This window comes from Stegodyphus dumicola, chromosome 10, assembly GCF_044657685.1.
Source record: "Stegodyphus dumicola isolate Sdum_Otavi_A_Nest chromosome 10, ASM4465768v1".
NCBI classification, from domain to species: domain Eukaryota; kingdom Metazoa; phylum Arthropoda; class Arachnida; order Araneae; family Eresidae; genus Stegodyphus; species Stegodyphus dumicola.
In genome coordinates, this window is record NC_140777.1 from 130390990 (window position 1) to 130412171 (window position 21182).

General features: G+C 35.2%; 1 pseudogene; it reads right to left on the minus strand.

Moving 5' to 3' along the window:
- Positions 1 to 21182, minus strand: part of LOC146995106 (acetoacetyl-CoA synthetase-like) — a 57775-nt pseudogene extending 36593 nt beyond the window's left edge.

Sequence of the window (21182 nt, forward strand, 5' to 3'; positions counted from 1 at the left end):
ATTTGAAATAAATTAAAGAATAACATTTTGATTTAATTTGTAAGACAGAAGAGAAACACCCCTCAAATAAATAATAAAAGTGAAGCAACAACCTGTGTTAGGCGAAAGAAATCTGCAGATTTTTTTGCTCCCGATGAAGAGAGACTTGATTCGCTCTCAAAATCGATAGACTTTCGATGCTAAAAAATCTACGCCTAACACCCAGGTTGTTGCTTCACTTTTATGATTTTGATTTATGTGGAATTTATACAACCATGTAGTTAACTTCCAGAAAGAATTATGCATGATACGCCGAAAACAAAAATGAAAATCAAGGCTCAGAGATTACAATAAATTGTAAACAAATATAATGAGAATGCTGTTTCTAAAATATTGTACTTTAATCATGCACAAAGAAATTTTATGTTATGATGGTACGATCTTGCAAATACTTGCAATATTGTTTGCAGATATTATTACGAACTCCTCATTAAAACATTACGGTGTTGAACTATTAATTCTCCAGAGTATTTTATAAAAAACTTTGGGAATGCTTTGAAAAATATTACAGTCGCTAATATTTTGTTCGAAAAAAAAAAAAAAAACACCGCCTTTACTTATATGACTGTATTTGTATATTTAATTTACTTAAACTATTATGAAGGCTAAAATAAAGAATAATTTCAAAACTAGCAAAAATTAGTTAATGTGACAGGTATGAAAATTTCAAATATGTTAAATCATTTATTGCTTATTTTACACTCTCAGCACTGCCTATGATGAGCACTCCCAACACTTGTGTTCATATAATAAAATGATATTTCTTTCATTTAATGGTAAATTGCTTAAAATCAAAATTAAAGAACTAAGGCATGTATCACAAACATTAGTGTATTTACTCAACGGTACAGTAATTGAATTTTTAGCTTCTTTTGTGAAAATATATTTCATCTATTAATAATTTTAACTTTAGAAAATGTTCACGTATTTTTAAAATTTAAGGGGAATTTCATGTGTTGTCTCCCTTTCAAGTTTTCTAAATTCGTTTTCCAAACTTCTAGCATCTTTTCCAGTATTTCATCTTACTAATAATGTAAAAATCACTAAGGCATACAAAAACTTGTATCATAAAATTCAATAGCACATTCAGATTTTTTTTATCTTTTAATATTAATTTATTTATTCTAGTTTTTAATAAAAGGGGAATTATTTTCTTATCCTGAGCATCTGCTTTTATTCTATTCTTTTTTTTTCTTTATTTTCTTAAAAAATCTTTAACTTACCAAACACAGAAAAGAAATGTACATCGCTTTTCACTTTCTTGTAAACAAAGTCGAAGTTCTGTGGTTTCAAAACGCTCCCAGCACTGGCAATGGATTTAAGTGAATCCAGGCTATGTTTCTCCGCTTAAAACATGCAAGGATACAATTAGGAAAAAAAAATCAACTTTTAACATAACTTTTAGTCTTTTTTCATTTTTTTTATTGTAGTTCAATGAGATTTGAACTGTAAATTAAGTAATAGCCAAGTCCCACTGAGATAAACTGACATTTTTACTAGTCTCCACGTACTGCTTTAATGTTATCTTTAGCTCTTCTTTGGCGATTATTCATATTTAATTATTTGAATAATTGTATAATAATTATTAATTATATAATAATTATTTTAATTTCTATTCAAATTTTTATCGTATACATTAATATACATATCCTTCTTATTGAAGCATTACATGAATCAATTTTTAATTCGTTGTGCAAAGTAAAAGAAGCGTTGTAATCACGAAACATTCCACGTACCATATTTCAACAAAAATACCCATTTTGATTGCTATCAAACGCAATTTAACGATGTTTTTGCGTGACATCTCTAAGTATGGACAGAATAAAAGACTTCTTTTCCCTCCAAAAATTACAAAATTGATTTAAAATGTATTCAAAAGAGATTTTGTGGCATCTGTACGTACGTGCGTATGTATATATGTATGTATCTCGCATAACTCAAAAACGAGTAGCCTTCAGAACATTGAATATGTTTACATAGGACAGCTATAGGATATAGTTGTGCAGTTGCCTTTTTGGTGGCAATCGGCCTCACCAAAAGTAAATAAATATGCACTCTTAGACAAAATAAAACGACGCACCAAAGACGAGTTATCCTAATGGGACGAAAACCGTTAGAAGTGATGTAGTACATGTACAGAAAAATAAATGATCACAGTTTCAGAAAAATAGGGTGATTTATTGAAGTGATAGAATTTCACAAAGTGAAAGAGGTCAGTAACGCGTTTGTCCACCTCTGGCCCTTATGCAAGCAGTTATTCGGCTTGGCATCGATTGATAGAGGTTGCGGATGTTCTCCTGAAGGATATCGTGCTAAATTCTGTCCAACTGGCGCGTTGGATCGTCAACATCCCGAGATGGTTGGAGGGCCCTGCCCATAATGCTCCAAACGTGCTCAATAGGAGAGAGATCCGTCGACCTTGCTGGCCAAGGTAATGTTCGGCAAGCAGTAGAAACATCTGTGGGGGCGGGCATTATCTTGCTGAAATATAAGCCCAGGATGGCGCGACATGAAGGGCAACATAACGGGCCTTAGAACTTCGTCGAGGTACCGCTGGGCTGTAAGGTTGCGACGGATAACAACCAAAGGATTCCTACTATAAAATGAAATGACACCCAGACCATCACTCCTGGTTGTCGGCCTGTGCCGGAAGACAGTCAGATTGGTATCACACCGCTGTCCGGGGCGTCTCCAGACTCGCCTTCGCTGATCATCGGGCCTCAGTTTAAAGCGGGACTCATCACTGAAGACTATTGTAGTCCAGTCAGTGACATTCCAGTGCGAATGAGCCCGACACCACTGCAAACGAGCTTAACGTTGTACAGAGGACAATGGTAGTCGGCACAAGGGGCGTCGTGACTTCAGCCTCCTTTCTGTGAGCCGTCTATGAATGGTCCTTGCAGTCACTGAAGCACTAGTTGCACGTACAATCGATGATAATAATGCATCTGGGACTGTGAGTGCCGCTCTGACGATTGCCCGGTCTTCACGTTCTGTCGTTTCTCTAGGCCTACTGTTTCCTTCTTGACGCTGTGTGCGGCCATGGTTTCCTGCCAACATCGTTTAATAGTGACATCGCTCCTGCTCAAATGTCGAGCTATTCGCCGACAAGACCAAAGACGCCGAGGACCTCTCTCAAATTCTGTCATCTGCGCATATCGTTCGCGCACCTGTATGCGAGGCATAGTTACTACCTACCAGAGCACACGGAATGAAAATTCGTGAAGAATTTATCGTAATATCTACTCTTAAATATTCTACCAGTTGCGCAGGTCAGATGCGCTGTAGCGACAACCGTTCATTCATTGGCAGCCAAAATGTAAAATTTCGCATTTTCCGTCGAAACCCGTATGCATATCAATTTGCGTCCAATTTGGTTTATATCTTCTCGGTGCGTCGCGGTGCGTCTTTTTTTTTTTTTTTTTTTTAATTGTCTAAGAGTGTATATATACATATACCCACTCTATTACTCGGCTCTGTGAGCTCAGATTTTTTATTCCTATATTTTGGTAAATTGTGCATTTTTTGCTTTAAAATGATTGAATTATGTAGTTCTTATCTTCCAATTAAGGTTTTTATGCCTTAGTTAATATTTGTAGAATTATCAACATTTTAAAAGTTGTTAAGCCTAATTTTTTACCATAGCAGCCATATTTGCATACATTTGAAACTTAGCAGAATGTTGGATTTGTTGCCAATCTAAAAAAACTAAGCTTTTCAACAACAACTGTTTCTCTTTTATTTGTGTAATTTCTTTTATACATCGTATTAGATTTACTATAGTATTTGAATAGAACATGTGGCAACGATTAGGTAATTCTTCAGATGATATAATTTTTGCGCATTCTGAGTTATAAAATAAATGACTTGTAACGTTGTTAAGTGAACTAGCGCCAGAGTGTCGCTATGGTAAGTAAATATAATGAATTCTAAAGAGTGCATTTATTCTATTGTGGTTTATGCGCTATCAACAAAGTAGATTTAATTCAATTCAATAAGTTTAAATGAAATGCTGGTAATTAAATTCAATAAGTTTAAATTAAAATACGCTAAAGTGCGTATAATTTAATATTCCGTGCAAGGAAGTCATGTGGTGTACACATCAGATTTTTATTTTAGTTAAACATGAAACTGCATTATGTAACGATAATGTATAAAGAAAATTGGTGTTTTATATTAATAATAGCGGTGGTCGAAAAATAACTGCATACAGGCCGATTTGACGATTTGAAAACAGCTGACAAGACATTTATTTAACAAAAAAAAATATTAACCAAATATTTAAAGATTTAAATAAACTTTAAATTTCGCTTACTAGATATTTATCAAAACACACACACAGGAAAAAAAAAAAAATCTGAAAGGGCTCGTGTTTTAACGGTCTCCCGAAAAGGTTTCTTAAGGGTTTTCTACATTCTCCCTGAGTTCGCAGTCTACTAATCTGCCGTTGCACACACTCATGCTGACCGATTTTGTTTTCCTCTTTTTAGCTTAATTATTAAGCATCATTTCTTTCGCACTTACGCCATATGCAATAAACAGCAAAATTACAAAAATTTTAAAAGAAGCATGTTTTTAGAATTCTCGATAAAGTTTTGGCATACATTTTCCTATTTATTATATTTTTTGCAGTCTTTTCTCAGTTTTTTTATATTAATATACAGTTTTCTATTAAGATGGATTGCAAAAATTTTTTATTATTATTAACAATTTTTGCGTTAAATTTATTAAATAAACATCATGTTCTTCGCACTTATGCCATCTAAAATTTAGATGAATACCAAAAATCACAAAATATTTAAAAACAGCATATCTTTAGAAATTTCGATGCACAGTCTCGCGTGATGGAGATAACATTTTTTTAAGTACCGTGTTGCCACTGCTCGCTTTCAAATATTTGAGTTTGTTCAAAATCTATTAACATTTTACAAAATATGAAACATAAAATTCGAAATTCAAAATTTTAGCTTACAGGTGCACATGTTTGGGTGGCTGACTATGTTATTCAAAGTCTAATGGGCCTAGGTATTGCCGTTTTTTCGCAGTGAGAGAAACATACATATATTCAAGCAGATTCTTCATTATTTATTTTCTTTAAAAGGAGTACAGGGCAATAATATTTCATGACAACAATTTGAAACGTAATTCAGACTTATTTTCCATCTGAAATCTGTTGTTGTTGTTGTGACTAATTTGGGTTGTCTGACAGTAGCATCAAAACAAGCCCACGAAATTCATGGCGAAAAGATGTACTAGATTACGTTCTGTCGTTGGCGAGAGGTTTGCCACCATATATATGATAGTACGATTTTGCCCAGTTCCAACCCAATTTTGAGGGAGATAATCCGAGGGGTGGGTCTGAGAGTCTCCCCCCGTTTCCACCTGATACTAGTCCAAACGAGAGGACTGCCTAAATTATTGCTCCATGAAGATCTGCTAGTAACGCGGGAGAAATAACCTGACCCTTAAATTTTCAGCCAATAATACTGAGAAAATTAATTACAAGGTTTGATTCAGGAGCAATAGTTCATCAAGATATCTTTATGTTAAAACTAATTGACTCTTCAAAATAGGTCATAGTAGTTTTTAATTCATATCTTCATTAATAATTTATAGATATCCAAAACAAACCCTAGAAATGAATTTCAGTTGCGAAAGTATAAATCTGAAAGAAAACAAAACTGCTTTCAATGAAATCTTATTAATCACAAAGAACCTCGTATGTATTAAAGTGAGAAATTAGTAAGGATTATAAGCACTAAATGAAATATTCTTATGTAAGCCATTCTAACTGAATAAACAGTCATAATCATTAGAAACATAAGATTTCAAAAATAAACAAAGAGTCATTCCAAATAAAGAAATAAAAATATAAGTAAAATCACTTCTGCTTTTACTTGGTAGATAGCCTTTTTTCTCCAAATCATCAAGAACATTAGGTGTAAGCATTATGTGAGTGAATTTCAATTTATCTATCAAATCCCATAAATAAGTTGGGGAAAGAAAGTAAGGAGAACCTTCAAAGAGGACGACAGTACAGCCTATGAAATGCATACTTGAGAACAAATTTCACGAAACCCAGCCAACCTGGAAAAGAAGATTTATTTATGAATAGATATGAATGATTTCACTGCGTTGAGAATTTGAATGATTAATTTTATGAGGGTTTGTTCATATGAAACCTTTGATATCACCGAGAGGGTGGATGAATTTAGATGTGGTTTTTGAACGTTCAGTTTTAATTGGAAAAAATTAAATTAAATTTTTGGATTAATTTAAAATAATGTTTAATATGAAGCTTCTTAATTTTTTTTCAGTCTTAAAAAAAAAGCAAAATTTTTTTACTTCATGTCAATGAAAGCAAACATATGTTATGCAAATTAATTCGTAATTACTATCTCGTCTTTCCTAAATTAAAGTTCCATGCAATGAAAGTTGAGGATACGTAAAGTTTCAGATTTCAGTCTGACCATTTCACGAGATTCCAAACTGAATAAAACAGTCGTTATCTGCTCTGAAATTTCAAATTTTAATTATAGAGAAAGTTCCAGTTATATTATAGAGAAAAGGTGTGGGTCACAGTAAGTTCATCTACACTGGCTGTAACGCTCATTAAAGGCCTCATTCCCTCTTTTCGACATTTATTTTTGGTGCAGTCGTTTAATTTTTCACTCCAAAAGTTGCTTCTAGCGATGAATTGTGCTCAAGCAATTTCTTACTTCAACGATAGGTTTTGGAAACAATAGAAGCTTACATATTAATTTAGGGATTGATGACTGGCAACCTACTTTCAAGCGATTATTTTCCACGGAAATCTTTGAAGGGCGACGACTAATATCTTGGACACTACTCGTCAAAGAAACTCAGTAAACATTTTGGAATAAAACAGAGAACACTTACTGAAATATATTAAATCCAATAGTTGGTGTAAAATTAATTTCGTTTCAAAATAATGTGCAAGAATGCTGCCATAAATTATTTTACTACATAAAATGTAATATCAGAATAAAAAATATAACAAAAAACCAATAAGGTAGCATGATATTTATCCCGAATGATTCGGAACCATAAGACTGAAAAAGTTAGAAACTAACTTACTGGCGATATGGAAAGCCATACTCGATTCTACTTTCCCGTATAAACCCAAATCTCTGATAATGGTCAAAATAAGCTAGAAGAAAAGGTTAAAATTATAGTTCATTTTTTCTCAGCTTCCTTACCGTTATAGAAATATTCATATAAATAAATTATAGCAATTGATAAAATTTAGCGTATCATACATGAATAAATTTAGGAATATAAAATCTTAAAAAATTCTTTAAAATTAGAGCTATATATTTTTAATTTTTCATTCTTATTTTTTGCAGAGTAGTTAGCAATTTCATAACCAAAACAATGGTCTTATTGCACTTTCTGACAAATGCCGGTTATTGGAGAATAATACTTTTAACCTGAAAGTGAATCATATTGATTTCGGCATCATTGTCTTCTTGTAGCTAGGAAATCAAAATTTCTTATTCGATTCAGTAACTGTGTAACATGTCACAGTTAACAAATGCCAGAATTCTTCGTTAAATGATTTTTAACATTTGATAATTATATTATTATTGATCAGTATTTTATATTTTTACCTTAACCTATTTCTTCAAGTGTGTGTATTAAAAAATATGTTAGAATCGCTTATCAATTTAGGCGTTAGTCATCCGCATCTGCTACTGAGTGTTCAGAAATGACCTCAGTGATTTCGAATGCTTCCTTGCTGACATATAAGATACTACGTAGAAATAAAAGACGGAGGCTTGCAGAAGGAGCAGATATTAGAAGATTAGATAATAAACTGCTTCGTCATTCCTATCATGAATGAGGTTTTGATGCGCATGTTATCAGCGTAAAGAAAATACATGTTATAATGTTTATAAACAGGAAATTATTCTCTAATTACACACACTTCACGAATAACAAATTGATAATGCATCGAACATTAACCTTAATATAGTATATTTTAATGTTTGAAATAAGATTATTTTAATAAAATATTTTAAACTGTTCCCACAAGTTAGAGCACAAGTCAATATATTTTCAGTTAAAATCTAATGTTTCCAGCAGGAAATATACACCTGTTAGATGATGTGATCTAAAAGGAATGAATTTGCGATAATTAGCTCATCAATGTTTACACTCTAATGAAGAAGAAAGTGCTTTGATTACATGATATCTGTCCTTTGCTATTCCAAAAAAAAAATTATTACTGAAAATGTTAAAGTTCGTATATCTTATTTAAAAGTTCAAAAGTTACAGAATTTATTGGATTATAATTAAAACCTTGAACGAGAAATTCTTAAGGAAATCCAGCTAAATGTAAAATTTTGATTCTTTAGTAAAGTTAATGATGACTGTGTTACATAAAATAAATTGAACAGGATGATAAGATGACTGAAAGAAATTTTTCTTTATATAGTCTACCAATACGAAACCGCATTTTACTTGAAAAAGCAATGTCATAATTATATTTCATATCTAAGCTCCCACATGTCCCTAATAATAAGTATGAAATAAATTTTGTCTTTTTGCCAGTTTTAAAAAACATTTTAAAAAGTCCAAGATCAATTTAGGAAGAAATGCTTGGAAATCAAATGTGCCTCGCCTGGAGTCGATTCTCTTTCTTCCAAAGCACTACATTTCAAACATAATGTTACGTTATTTTCCTCTGACACCAATTGTTACGTTATTTTCTTCCTTCACGTTCGTACTGGGTCCGTGTTGATTTGGAGTGAATAATGACGAGAGCACTTAATGGAATATCGAAACACACTTTATTTACCAATATTAATCAGGACAGCTCCAAAGCACTTTTACAGTCGTCGATGAACTAATATAAACACGCTGACACGATCAGCTACACAGCCTCCAGGTTACCAGGCTATCACGGTGGAGACAGCTTCATGGCAAAGCACTACAGTACAGCTCCCGACTCTGCTCGGTCGTTCTCGGAACTCCACGTACTCTAGAGACTTTCCACGTTACATTTCGCGATGCACTCAACGACGCACACAACACAGCTCCCTACTCTTCGGTTCGTTCGCGGAGCTCAACACGCTCTCTCGACGATGCACTAACCGCGATACATTACGAGACTCTTTCGATGCAGTCGACGACCCACTCGGCACACGCTGCCCGGTTGTCAACTCGATCGAGTCCGCAGGAATTGACTCACTAGACGAGACACCAACTCGGTACTAACTCTCTGCGTACTAGCAGGGTTTATGTAGCTTTTGGCTGGTACTCGAGAACATTCTGGGCTAAACCGGTAAGAATTCGTTGCAGAAGTTTCTCCATCCGTCCATGGCATATCACCAATTTTGTCGCCAAATGAGCAATTTTTCGCCAAATTTGGCAACCGTGCCTTTTTTGCCATTTTATGGCAAGCCTAAAACTGCTTTGCGGGGAAGCTATCGCAGGGCACCTGGACATTTCGTAACAATAAATATAAACAGGAATTTATGAGTGCTAAGTACATTTACTCTGAATCAAATCGAGGAAGAATATTAGGTTTGCCGCCTAGATATGCTGAAGTTCCGCATGTCGATTAGATTATTTAATTATGGCAAAGCACACTATTACTGCGTGCTTAAATTGTTGGGCGAAAGAAGAGCTTTCTTTGCTTCGTGGATGTCTTTCTAGAGAATATTGACTCATATTCAAATTACGAATGAACAGGAGAACATGGCTGTGATGTCTTTATTCTATACAAATTTAGAGCACTTTCAGCTTTAAATCATAGATCAGCTTTAAATCAGCTTTTTCAGTTTTTTCAGCTTTAAATCAGCTTTTTCAGCTTTAAATCTAGCCTCTACGCTGCCAGACTTTTACTTGCCATGTTGCCGGCTCTTTAGAATTTATTAACAACTCCACACGCAATATCTAGATACTGCAAAAATGTGTAAAGCTTATGAAGTTTGTTGAGTCATTAGGTTATTTTCAAGCAGGAAATGTAAAAAATTTACAATGCCCTCGCCGGAACTCGAACCTGGACCTCTCTAATACGCTCCGAAGTGTGTTACCGTTACATCATGAAGGCATGCTGCAAGGAGGGAGAAAATACCTTATATGTATTATACCTTATATGAGAGCGGGGTGAGCTCGGCTTTTGTTGTATTTGATTTTGATTTTGATATTGAAATTATAACTCAGCCGAGCTCAACTGAGTTATAATTTTTAAGCCGAGCTCAGCTGAGTTATAATTTTTAAGCCGAGCTCATCGCCCTCCTCTATGCCCTTAAATGGATATTGAAAGGTAATTTTGCAAGAAATTCTTACTTTTATATTTATGCAGATTGTATGCCTTTTCCCCGGGGGTCGACGTAGAGAACTCTGCGAAGCTACTGGCTAGGATCTGTACCTAGGCAGTCTCGGCCACGGGAGTATAAAATTGATGAACTAGGTGGTTCTGAAGGCCCTGGGAAAGGTCACTTATTGGCCGGCCTCGGGGTCTGTCAGTCCTAGCGCAGCGTGGAACTAGTAGCCTGGGGTGTAAAACCCCCGTGTTCGCTGGGTAATGTCCCGCTGCGAGGGGCAGCCCGAGCGACTGGTAGGTAACAAATAACAATCAGTGCCGTCTGGGAGACTTTCTGGGCGGTGCGCCTCTTACTCTGAGGGGCCACAGTGGAGGTTGAACCTCCGCTCCTGGTTCTGAGGATTGGGGGTCCTACAGTGCGATTAAGATCGCGGAGCAGGGAATGCCCACATGCTGTATGTCTTGCTTAAATGCACTTTATAATGCAGAAAATAATAATGGTCTGGTTATTGATATTAAAGATCTTTACCCAAAACTATCCTTATCCTTCAATGTTCAATTTGGCTGGTTTAAAGACCATATCGGAATATTCGGTAATGAGAGAGCGGATGTGCTCGCAAAAGACGCTGCCCTGGGGAGTATTTCGGGAGCCCTATGTTCAAGGTTAAGAAAAATAGCAACCAGAGTTATTTATTCTTATTATTTTAAGCAATGGCAGTTACAGTGGAATACTATTGTAAGAAGAAGTCGTTATTTGAAACACATAGAATTAACTAAGAAAAATAATAATATCTTCAACTATTTTGACGTTAACCAGGTTTTGACGGGACAAGAGCGTTTCCCGGGATACTTCGCTAGGTTTAAGCTAAAAGATGACATTAAATGTAAACTATGTGGTATGTTTTGGGATGTTAAGCACTTCCTCGAGGTCCGCCCCTACTTTAATATCTTAAGAAACAATAAAAAAATCGATTTTGAAAATCCCTTTTTGTGGTATAAAGATTTAGATTTTTGTGATTTTTGCTTTCTATTGCCATCACTATTTGATCTATTTTACTAATTTTTTGTAACCATTGTATGTGTTTGTTGTTCACATTTTTTTTTTTTCCATTGGTGTCTGTTTTTGTATAACTGTTTGCATTTGTTCTTTTCCTTCATTTTTATGTTTTTAATTATTAATAAAAAATTATTATTTTCATTTAGTTATTTTATGTTTCAATTATTTTCTTTTGCTGAATTGGACGTGGCCTGTTATGACCATGAGACCAACTTGTTTGGTTAGGTGGATCGGGATTCACTCACTTCTGATACCTTATATATTCCCCTTTTAAATAGCGATTGGAGATTAGAGGACCCAGTTGCCAAATCCTGGAGGTGACGAATTAGTGTCCACCACCTCTCAGTTCGGGCGCCACTATACAGTCATTAAGTTATCTTGAAGCAGCAGATGTGAACAATGTGAATGTCCTCACCAGGACTAGAACCTGGATCTTTCGAATGCACGCCGAGCACCTTTGCGAAACGAAGGATGTTGCAAGGAGGGAGAAGTGTATTAAGTGCTTTGTTGCTTTGTGCTTTTGGTGCAATTAAATGAAAAAAAAATGTAAGTGAATTTTATGACATGTAAGAGCGTATGTAAATATAGGGCAATATGCAGCTTTATATATTTACTACTGAGTTTTATTTATTTATGTTGCATTTATTTTGTAGTATTATTCATATATTTGATTACTTGGTACAATTTATTATTTATTTAGAAGAACGCATAATATGATACGTTTTACATTGATTTGTTTTTTGACACGTGCGAAAGCATAGTTGCATTACTCTAAAACTATACTTTAAAATAAGGTAAGTGTGCTATAATATTGAAGTACAATTTAAGAACAAAACTTTCCCCAAGTGTTTATTTAAACAAATTTGCATTTAATTTGGTAAACTTTATTCCTGATTTAACTTACCCCAGCATTGTTTATCAAAGCTTTAGCCAAGCCGGTAGTTCTCGACGTGTAGCTAATGAACACTGGATGTGAAAAAGATACTTGTTCAAAAGTTAAAGGTTCAATATAACCAACAGTTTCTTTTCCCAATTCAAGAAATTCTTCTAAGAAGCATCTGAAATGTAAGAAATTTCCATGTTATGAAAACGGCTTCAGTTCTCTTTCTAATTTTTTACTACTGAATTTATTTTTCACTTTGTAATTAATATTCAATCAATGATTCAGAAATTCGCAATGTTTTCGGAGGCAAGTCTAAAATCTATATTTCCATCAGCGAATAGTATTAAATGCGTATCAGGTAAAATAATCATAATCTTATTAATATTATGGTTGCATTATGAATTGTTTCTTCAAAGATAATGACAAGAGGAGAAAAGGAAATATGTAAATAACTCATTGTGAAATATTCAAACATTACCAAATTATAAAAATACAATATGCTTGCCAAATACAGTTACAGACACACGTTCTTAGCATTCCCAATTAAAGTTTTAAATTAATTGCGTTCCTTAATTATACACAATTTCGAAATAAAAGTACTTGATTCTTATTAAACTGCGTAAAACAATTAATTCTATAATTTTATTCTAGAAAATATTTAATTCATATAAACTTAATTCTGGAGGCCATTATTATTTACAAAAGAATAAAAATAATTAACAATGAAACAAGAATGGAGAGAATGATTTAGAATCTCAAAATTAAGCACCCAATTTTTACTGCCCTAATTTGCGTTCTTCAGAAATCTGTACAAACTACATTAATGGAGGAAACAAATTGTGCAACAATTATTACCACTTTAAATCTCAAAATAAAAATATTGAAGTTAAAGAACATATGAGTATTAAAGCATTTAGTAAAGGGTTCAAGTATCCATGATTTCTCGCAAAACACTACATAAACATAATTTTATATGGAGCAGAAAGCCAGCATCTGATTTCTAATTTAAAAAAAAATGAACTTAGATATACTTAGATTTCAAAGACAATTTGTCTGTACAGTTTCGATTGAATCATGCATAGCCCATCTTCTTTTAAGAAAGAACATTCAGTTTATTTTTAATAATTTTATAAACATTTTCATTTTTACCAAATTTATTTTATATACGCCGTTACTGTGTACTGAGTGCCGTTACTGTATTTAGCATTACCGTATGCTATTATATAGTGTATGAGACGTTACGTCTGTACTGAAATATGTAAACTTACCTGTTCTTAATTTTGCTAATATCTTTCATTTTGGAGTCTTCCTTTGAGGGTACTATTACGATCTTTTCTAGACATGGTAATTCTAAAAAGAAACGGAAAATGGTTAAATTAAAGAATGCGTTCTATTTTTATGGACGTATATATATCTATATCGTTTCTATAAGCGTAATATATTTTTAAAATTATGTAGAAATGTTACTTATTGGTATTTATTTGAAGTTACATTGATATATATATAATAAATTTCTGAAAAAAAGTATTTTATTTCTAAATACTCTGCTGATATTATTTTCAAATTCTAGCATGATAATAACTTTTAAGACTTTCATAAATGCAGAGCATTGTCGTAAGTCAAGTGACACACTATTAAGCTTCAAGTATTGAAGCCCGGGCAGAAGTATTTGAAAAACTTAGCAATTAAAATACCCCGATTCGAATTTGATACGTTAGAACAAACCACCGTACAAAAGACTAGCCACTGTAAAATTTCTTTGGCTTGTTTGAAGCAAACAAGCAAGCAACAGCATAGAAGCAAGCTTGGCAAAGCAAGCAACAGCTATTTGCCTAAAGGGAAAGGATGCCTTTGTGGAGTACTTTCTAAGGGAAACTGGCTAGTATCTACCTTACACATTTTGAAAACACGAAATCATCTATGCAGCTAATCCTTTCGCAGAGTCTGTTGAATTACCAGTGTCCAACAACTTTACCTCTTGGCGACCGAAGACCCCGTTGTAAGGCAATTATTTTTCCCACCATGGCTGGTTTGGTTTTGTTTGGTTTATTTAATTATGGCAAAGCACACTAGGGCTATCTTCTTAAAGGGAGGGATGCCTTCGTGGAGGACTTTCTTAGGGGAATTGGCTCGTATACACGTTACACATGGAGGAAACCACGAAAACGCCCATGCAGCCAGCCCGTTCGCGGGATTCGAACCACCTCGGACTGAACTACCAGTGTTCAACGACTTTACCACTCGGCCGCTGGTGGGCCACCCATCATGGCTGAACACTCACAATTTGCAGCCACCATAAGACACCAGATTCGATAACTATAGGGCCAGTAAACTGAACACTCTCGAAAGAACACTGCCATACACTGCCACCTATCCGCCACTTCGTGGTCGTTCCCTGAAATGTATTGTTACGAATTCTCAGATAAATAAATGATTTTAGTGCAATTATATATGAAATTGTTGCACTTTTCTGTGTAACGTAACGTAAGAAAAATCTAAAAGGGACAAGCTATGAAGGAAAAGTAAGAATACAAGGACAAGCTCATTTTAACATTCAGTAAATGGATATCTCGGTAATGTGGGGAGAAATCGCCAAATTTGGTCTCTGTATCACCAGAAAAGGTATTGTAATTGAACGAATGTAATTGAATAATATGTTAGCTGCAACCATGATTCTACCCTCGCATTGCGTTCCAGTAATTTCGAGACGCAGACTGCACTAGAAATATCTTCGCGGCCGGTTGAAAATATATAACTCCGGAGAGAGAGCGTCTGCTCTTAGTAAGTTGTTATTGCAAGTTGTTAGTTCAGCATGAAATGAGAAATCTCCGGGTTAGCTTTCTCTTTTGATGCGCTTTACATTGCGCTGTGTTTAACGTTTGTAGTAGTTTGAATCGTAACTACTTGTAGCGTGATTGTACTCTGTGATACTGTGAAAATCTGTACGAGTATTTATTGGGAAAATTTCACAACGTTGAAGAAAATTTCACAACGTTCTGTTGCCTTTGAAAAAATAAACTTTATTAACCTATAAGGTATTTCTCCCACCCTCTTAGCGAGTCTTCGTGGTGTAGTGGTCTGAACGCTCAGCGCGTAATTGAGCCGTGACTAACTCCTGAGAAGGCAGACATATTGTGAGATCAGCCTTGCAAAACGGACATCACGGACTATTAGTATCCGCTCGCAGGGTACGTCGATGTCCCTTATCAATGCAATATATAGAGAGAAGGCAACTACGGTGTGCCGAACGGCAAAGCTGGGTACAGGAGTGGTACAATTTCATCTTTTAAGATAAGTCCCGGTCTTGTGTGCAGTATTCTGATGGTCGTATATGTGTCCGGAGGCTCCAGGGAGATCACACGTCGCCTGCTTGCATTCGATCTCGGCATAAGGACTTTGCACGTGAAGTGATGTTTTGGGTAGCCATTGGGTACACGGCACATACATCTCTAGCTCGGATCGACAGTAATTTGAACGCAAATCGGTTCATTTCTGACATCTTAGGTCTGGTGGTTGTGCCTTATCTTCGAAGGCCTGCCAGACGCCATCTTCCAATAAGATAATGCAGGACGACACGTTGAACGTCTTGTTCTGACCTTCCTCGATACACAGGATTATTCGATTGTTGCCCTGGTCCGCAAAGTCTCCAGATCTGTCACCCACTGAAAACACCTGGTCGTTTGTTGCTGAGAGATTGGCTGACCCACCACCCCTCTCCAGCTAATACAGTCGTTGAAGTGTGGCATAGACTTGAAGCAGCATGGAATGAATTGCCGTTTCTGTCATCCAAGCCCAGTTCGACTCTATGCTTAATCGGGTTAGGGTCGTTTTAAAAGTCAGGGATTGCAGTTGTTTCTACTAATTTCGCACCCCAGTAAATCCCCAAAACAGCTTATAAATTTAATCATTTTGTCTCCATGCCATACTGTTTACGTATATTAAATATAATTTTTGTATTTCCTTTCCTTCATGGTGTTGCAATTTTAATGGCCAGCAGAGTAGTTACTGAATCCACAAACTTTGAAAAACATCTATGATTGCGCTTCTCATGAATTCAGCCTGACTATCAGCCAACAATAAGCAGACAGGATGCTTCAAAATTTATTAAAAACGTCGTTCATACTGGATGTATAATTATAAGGACACGGATTATGCATTAAGCAAATCTACGAAACATGTAATTCCCAAATCAGATATCTTTCAATATGAAGAGTTCTAAGAGATTATTTGCATTCCGGACGATATTTTGGGAAAACATACACTGTGGTATTTTCATGATTATTTTCGATTAACAAATAATTTTATTGCTTGTTGGCTTTACACTAGAACATCATCTTAATATTAACCACATATTTTTCATTACAGTAGGAAATGTTCTTTCAATTAAAAAATATTCCTAGCAAACTGGGAAATTCAGTGTCATTGAATGACGAGTACAATTTATGGGTTTTTATTTTATTAATGTTCTGGGTTTCTAATCTAAACAATGAAATAAATATCTTAATCAATTGAGCAAAATTCCTTTCGTTTTATTTAGGAACAACTGTGGAAGTTAACAGAGGAACACTATAGAAAATGGTTATTTTTAGTGGAAAGACTGGAGGCTTAAACAAGGATACAAAATTTATCGGATTTAATTATAATGAATTTTATGCATCTAGGTTTTATAAAATTGTATCGCATCTTGCTTATCTTGCTATATTTTCGTTCTGCTAATAGGAACCGATCATTAATTAGTTTTGCGTTTTTAAACTATAATCTAAGCGAGACAGTATGCTCCATTTCTTGCTTTCTTAAAAGAGATGTATTAAGTCACCTAAATAAGTTTTATTTATTCTGGCAATTTGATATTTGAGATAGCGATATAGTTACGTTAAAATGTTTTTGTTTTAAATCCTTCTATAAAGGAAAGTATTAGAAAGTTTAGAAATTCTGAGAAAATTTCAGTTTTGCTTGAATTAATACTCTTTTACACGCACAGGCAGCAATATCTCCTTTTTTCAAACCAAATTTCCTCATAGCTGCAGCATATAACGTGACTTCTTCATACATTTCAGCATAAGTTGTCCTTGTAACTCCACTGTCCTCACCTTAGAAAAAAAAATGTGCAAATAAATAAGTTGAAAATTAGGGAAAAAACTTACAATAATTTAGAATTTCGAAATGTTTATTACATAAGATAATTATCATTCTAGACTCTTACTGTATTAAATAAAAACGTAAATTTTGATTTATTTCGTGAATAACGTGAAAATTAAGGCTAAGGTTCTTAATATTGCCTACTTTTGGCGTTGATTCCTAAATAGGCTTCTTACAAATACATCTTGCAGAGAGATTAAATCCGACACATTATTGCATAACTTATATACTTACAATTAGATAAGCGCCTCCTTGATCATATAATATATGTAGAGACTCTGTTTGCTTTGAACTGGCTCGGATACGAATTCCAGAGAAGATTTGTAGGTGTATATATGAGAGCCACAGAAGCATTTAAAATGATGGCTAGCGAAAACGTTTTCTCGTGAGGTTTGGTGGCGGGAAAAGAAAGATGGGAAGATCATCGGCTCCGTCCTTTGAGGTATTCTCCATTAAAATTGGAACACTGGACGGACATCCACATTTTTATTAGTATTATTCTGTTTAACCTCCTTCGAATGTATTCTAAGCGATGTTCTCGGTGACAAGCCGACTAAATGACAAATATCGGCCATTCCTGACGAATAGATTAATTTACAAATGTCCAAATATTTGGTACAACAACAACCATAAAAATAAGATAATCTCTGGAAAAGGAAACATTATATGTACAGTTAAGTATAAAATGACCTATACTCGAAAATGCATTCTTTACACTTATTAATATTTAATTTTCAACGCATATTTACAAGCTAAATCATCTGCCTAAAAATAGCTCCATTAATGGCTACCTCATAAATTGCCCTGCATGGAATAATAGCTGGAAGCTAGCTTGATACCATACAGTATGTGTTCGTATTCCAGTACAAGGCTTGGCTGTACCTGTGAATGTGATTTCCTTTCTGTTTCTTTTTGATCTGATATCAATATATCTTCATGTGGTGCACAGTTGGGACAGACAGATGACTGATTGATTCATCCCTTTTCTGCGAATTATCCGCCGATGTAAAAATGATGGATTTTCATATGATAAGATACAAAAATCTGACAATATTGCACATGTTAAAAATAGCAGGCAACAACTAAGGTCTACATCTTCTGAGAGTAAATCATAAAATAGACCCAAATCTGCATAAATTTCAAATTTTAAAATTTTTATTTTTATCTTTCTTTTTAAGATTTCTAAGCTATTGCGAATCTCGAGAAATATTTAACTATTTTTATAAAGGGAAAGAATTGGTGTGTAACCCAAACTGAATAATTCAAACGAGAACTATTCAAGAGCTAGCATATGATATAACATACGACTTTAAAACTATATAATTATACAGGGTGATTCTAAATTGCTTTTACAAATTAAGAGGGGTGAAAGTACCTATCCAGACGAGTAATAATTACCGTAGAACATAGGGTTGCATTCCACTCTGAGAAGCAGAAGTGAGGAAAATACAAATGCATCGAGGAAGAGAATAGAGACTATCTCCTAAGAACTATCAAGAATTAACTGTATGCAGATTTGCACTGCGAATAAGCAGCATTTTGCTCTTAATTGGTTCCGGAGAAAGCCAATTAGAGCAAACGGTGACCTTAAAAAAGGCACAACATCATCGCTTCAAGTATTACGCTAGTAACATCGTCCGAAACTCTTCGTGAATTCTGTGGCGGAGTACACGTACTAGGAATTAGCAGATATTTACAGGGGTTGGACAAAATATGGAAACACCTTTAAAAAAACACGTTTCTTTGCTTAATATGGTGTAGGAAACCAGTTGGCATCCAAAACAGCTTGCAGTCTTCTCGGAATGGATAAATACAGTTCCTGTATGTTTGCCAAGGGAATATTATACCATTCTTCCTGCGAAACGGTGGCAAGTTCAGATAATGATGTTGGTGGTGGATAACGAGAACGCACTCTCCGTTCCAATGTAGACCACAAAGGTTCGATAATATTCAGGTCTGGTGACTGTGGTAGCCAGGGGAGATGGGACAACTCATCCTCGTGCTCAGAAAACCAGTCCTGGACAATGTGAGCTGTGTCAACAGGGGCTTTGTCGTCTTGGAAAACACCATCAGCATCGGGGAACAAAGTTTGTACCATGGGATGAACTTGATCGGCCAAAATGTTCACATAAGTCTTGGCAGTCATGTGCCCTGACACAGTTATCATGGGGCTTGCAGAGAACCACGATATGGCTGCCCAAACCATAACAGAACCCCCCCGCCATGTTTCACTCTTGGCAACAAGCAGTCTGTATTATAGGCTTGAGATGGCGTTCTCCACACGTAAACTCGGCCAGAAGTGGGAAACAATGTGAAAGAAGACTCGTCAGACCATATTACTCGCTTCCACTGCTCTATAGTCCAGGCTTTATGACTTAAACACCACCTTTTCCTGTTACGGGCATTAGCATCACTGATGAGTGGCTTCTCAATTGCAGCACGGCCACTAAATCCCTATTTATGAATCTCCCTTCTAATTGTTTTGGTACTCACAGGGTTCGGTAACACAACATTCATTTGAGCAGTAACTTTTGCAGCTGTGGTCTTCTTATTTTTCGTCACAATTGCCCTTAGTGATCGTCTGTCGCGATCACTCAGGACACACTTTCGTCCGCGCTGTGGTTTAGCAGATGATGTTTTTCCGCTTTTCAAATATGCGGAATAAATCTTCGATACAGTACCTCTTGAAACACAAACACCTCAGCTACCTTGCTTACGGAAGCACCTACCATACGTGCTCTAACAATTTGCCCACGTTCGAAGTCTGTTAACGCTGACATAATGCAATGACAACCTCACATAACGGTACTCCGACAATAACTGAACTGTTTAGCACATTTACGAAGTAGTATAGGTGGCGTCAGTAGTCAAAAACGCCAGCGCCACCTACATATTTCATTAAAATCAATCTTTCTTTTCAAACATGCATTTCACAAGGTGTTTCCATATTTTTGTCCATCCACTGTACCTCACATACGGTGAAGCAAGAGGAAGGACGCGAAACACGTAGATTGTACGAATAGTAGTTTCCACTCGTCCGATTCCAAGTCATCCAACCGTTTCCAGTGCTGATCGACGAATGCGAAAAATCAGATCTTTGGCCATCTCAAAAAGCAATGCAGGACGTTCGCGAAATGTACGAATGGTAGAAATGGTAGAGCAAGTTATCGGCATTTTGAGCACATTCTGTGAGTTTTTCACTAAACAATAAATCTTATTGCGCAACTTTTGGTCTCGTTCGTTCGCTTTCCAAACACTGTTGTAAGTTCAGGTTGGAATTCTAACATTCCTCTTTTCTGCCTCTCAGAGTGGAATGGCGTTCTATGGTAATTATTGCTCCTATGGTACTATCACTTCTTTTAATTGGTAGAAACAATTTAGAATCGCCCTGTATATTTATATTTGTATACTATATCTTAGTTTTAGTAACATATCCTAGTGTAATAATATAAGAGTGCAAAAACGGATGCATCATTGTAAGATTCTGTTTTTAAAATTATTTTAAATATTATAAAATTATTTAAAAAGCCGAAGAGATTTATAACTAGAATAAAATATTCTGCAAAACGATGCATTTTAGATGAAAAATTCATAAAACTCAAAACACTCTTACCTTCCGATATCAAAGCTACGTGATCGTCACGATATCTTAGTAGGTTCTCGGCAAAGTTAAGTCGAGCTCATTCGAACCAAGGAGACGAATTTTCCATTGGAATATTCAGAGCAGGAAAATGAAATGAGCTAATTTGCGTCCCGAAGTGTCTATACAT